General features: G+C 35.9%; 1 non-coding gene across 1 annotated transcript; it reads left to right on the top strand.

Moving 5' to 3' along the window:
- The first annotated feature begins 3,626 nt into the window (after positions 1–3,626).
- Positions 3,627–3,708, top strand: trnas-cga (transfer RNA serine (anticodon CGA)). The gene has a single exon. It is a non-coding gene; the product is annotated as a tRNA-Ser (tRNA).
- The last annotated feature ends 203 nt before the right edge of the window (positions 3,709–3,911 follow it).

Raw genomic sequence — 3,911 nt, 5'->3', positions numbered from 1 at the left:
AGCAGCTGGTGGTCTTTGATATAAATGTCGCTTAGCTTTAGGCGACCTTTGTGATCTGTTTCATCGCAGTGTGTATATATATATATATATATATATATATATATATATATATATATATATATATATATATATATATATATATATATATATATATATATATATATATATATATATATATATATATATTTATATATATATATGTATATATACATATATATGTGTGAGTGTGTGTGTGTGTGTGTGTGTGTGTGTGTGTGTGAGGGGGAGAGACAGAACGGTGCCAGACCCTGTTAGACTTAAGACGGATTGATATAAATGTTGATTTTATTTAAGAAACAAAATAACTTTTAAAGAATGTTGTTATAATTGAATCTATCTTCAATTTACGGACAAAGTAGAAACTGCATGTTGTATTCAAGGAGAGACCTGGAGCTCGTTCAAAAGGCAAACAGGGCAGTGCCCCAATGATCCAGCAGATGGCACTGTGACGAAAAACCCCCTCAAGGGCTGCAGAATGACAAATGAAAGGACGCGGAGGCTGTTTTGGTAGTTTTCACCTTTAAAAGCGAGACAAAAAAATCGAAAAGGCAATTTTGGTAGAGCTAGAAAATGTAGTTTCGTTGGAAATTTTGCGTAAACGCTGAGGAGCCAACGCCGAACTGAAATGCTAACAGTTAGCACGACGGCCGGACAGTGTCGAGTTACAAAAAATATGAGCAACAGGAGTTAAAAAAAAAAAAAGTACTATGCTAACATGCTATCGCAGGGGTGTCCAAACTTTAACCGGCAAGGACCGCATTTAGTAAAATGGAAGGACGCGGGGGCCATTTTCGACACATTTTGTTTGGTAAAACATCCCTGTTAGTTTTGTGTTGTAGGTGACAAAGAAAATAAGTGTCATCTAACAACGAGGGCTGGCAAAATTAACGAGTTAACTCACGCGATCAATCACAAAAAATATTGCATTAATCATGTGATTACGCAGATTAATTACACAGTTTATTTTGTTCCTCTACCGTAAACCGACTCTAACAATGAAATGACATTTGTGACCAAGTACTGAGGCCTTTTAATTGAATTTAAATTTTGAAGTTAAACGAAATCATGCATGCGAGTAATAGCTGTGATTAATCCAATTTCAAAAGTGTGAATAATCTGATTTTAAAAGTGTATCGTTTGACAGCATTACTAATAATGTCTCGGTAATAATGAACTCATTAAATTTTTACGACCTGCTGAGGGCCAATAGAAAACAAGCGGCGGGCCGAAACTGGTGCCCGGGCCGCACTTTGGACACCCCTCTGCTAACAAGTGAATCATACCTGATCTAACCATTTATGAGGAGACTTTTGTATTTAGAAATCATGGATGTAAATTGTGTACACGTCCAGAACAGGAAGTGAACATTGTGTTAGTAATTGTTATGAAGTGGAAAAACGGTAGGATTAGATAGTTACGAACTGCTAAATAAGAGAGCATGCTAATGTTAACATGTAAACATGGTAACTGTAACATCCGTAACATACCAAAATATATTACTCTGAGGTGTTTCCCTGAAAAATGTGTTTAAAATGCTAGCATGCTAACGTTAGCATGCATTTAGTACCAAAATATGACTAAGGTGTATACCTACAAAATTAGCTAAAAATAATAATAGAATAAAATAGAATAAAAGCTAACATGCTAACAGTACTATGCTAACGGTACTATGCTAACAAGCTAACAAGTGAATCATAACTGATTCAGCTATTCATGATGAGACTGTCGTATTCAGAAATCATGGATGTAAAATGTGTACAAATCGAGAACAGGAAGTGAACATTGTGTTAGTAATTGTTACGAAGTGGAAAAGGGGTAGGATTAGGTAATCCTCGCTTCTTCCTACTCCTTTTCGGACATGTTGTAAATAAAAATAAAAATATGTAATGCATCAAATTGACACATGTTGTAAAATGAACTTAAAGCAACAATAGCATGCTTACAGTTAGCATTATTTATGTACCAAAATATAAACTGCTAAATACCTGCCAAATTAGCTAAATGCTAAAGTGCAAACTGTGAAATGCGTCATATAAAATAAAATATATTACTTAGAGGTGTGTAGCTGAAAAATGTGTTTAAAATGGTGCATGCTAACGTTAGCGTGCATCAAGTACAAAAATATGACCGAGGTATAAACCTACAAAATGAGGTAAAAAAAAAAAAAAGCTAGCATGCTAACAGGTATCATATATCAAGTAACAAAATATTTGACGCTAAGTTGTATACCTGCAAAATTTGCAAAAAAGCTAGCCTGCTAATAATAGAATGCAATTTTTTTTAACCCGGGCGTTTAAAAAAATAGCGACAGGCCGCACATGGCCCTCGGGCCGCAGTATGGACACCCCTGATTTTATTATATTCTACTTGTCTATATCATCTATTATATTTTATTTGTGATATTGTTCATTATTATTAGATTATTCATATTGTCACACAGTCGCACTTAAAACTATTCCGATTATCTGAAATGAACTGATTTCCATAAATAGCGACCAATTGTAAAACTTCTTTTCATTTGCTATTTAATTTTTGTGTGCTTTGTTGATTTAATGCAAATGATTATAAAATAAACACATAATTTACAATGAAAGTAGTGTATATATTTCTGTAGTACTGTCAAATTAATTAAAAAAAATGTAATCTGATTAATCACATTTTCGAAATTGGATTAATCAGGACTATCCATCCATTTTCTACCGCTTATTCCCTTCGGGGTCGCGGGGGGCGCTGGAGCCTATCTCAGCTACAATCTGGCGGAAGGTGGGGTACACCCTGGACAAGTCGCCACCTCATCGCAGGGCCAACACAGATAGACAGACAACATTCACACTCACATTCCCACACTAGGGCCAATTTAGTGTTGCCAGGCCCTGCGATGAGGTGGCGACTTGTCCAGGGTGCACCCCGCCTTCTGCCCGATTGTAGCTGAGATAGGCTCCAGCGCCCCCCGCGACCCCAAAGGGAATAAGCGGTAGAAAATGGATGGATGGATGGAATCAACCTATCCCCAGGTGCATGTCTTTGGAGGTGGGAGGAAGCCGGAGTACCCGGAGGGAACCCACGCAGTCACGGGGAGGACATGCAAACTCCACACAGAAAGATCCAGAGGCTGGGATTGAACTAATCACAGATTATTACTTGTGTTTTTTAGTCAGAATAATCAAATGTTTTAATATGGAATAATCAGTATTAAACACAGATTATTATTTATGTTTTTTAAATCATTTTAATCACATTTTTAAATTGGAATTAACCAGGATTAATTACAGATTACTACTCTTTAAAAACTGATGAATCACATTCTTTAATTTGAATTCATCATGATTAATCAGATATTATTCCTTGTTTTTTAATCAGATTAATCAAATTCTTTAATTTGGATTAATCAGGATTAATCACAGATTATTACTTGTTTTTTAATCAGATTAATCACATATTTCGGAAGTCTCAAGACTTTTTCAGGTCAAAGGTTTTATTTTCATTTCACTTCACTTCATTTCACCTTCAAATAGCAACATGCAGCATATCATGCACTAGCTTTTACGTCAGTGGGGGAATGTAGAACTAATTTCACTTCAAAAAGGGCTGTGATGGCCGAGAGGTTAAGGCGTTGGACTCGAAATCCAATGGGATTTTCCCGCGCAGGTTCGAACCCTGCTCACAGCGTGGCTTTCACTTTTATGACCAACTTCTTACTCATACATTTGCTCAAGGTTTCATGTCAAATATTCTCCTCATTTAATTGAATCAGAATAGCGTGCAGCATATCATGCACTGTCTTGACCAAATAATGTTACTAATTTCAGTAACTTCACCATCCATCATCTGCAAATGTTGGCAAATTTCATGTCCAATGTCTTCTTTTTTTC

The sequence above is a fragment of the Entelurus aequoreus genome, linkage group LG01 (genome assembly GCF_033978785.1).
Source record: "Entelurus aequoreus isolate RoL-2023_Sb linkage group LG01, RoL_Eaeq_v1.1, whole genome shotgun sequence".
Taxonomy (NCBI): domain Eukaryota; kingdom Metazoa; phylum Chordata; class Actinopteri; order Syngnathiformes; family Syngnathidae; genus Entelurus; species Entelurus aequoreus.
Note: the sequence above shows the minus strand (reverse complement) of the source record. Positions and strands in the feature narration are given on the sequence as shown.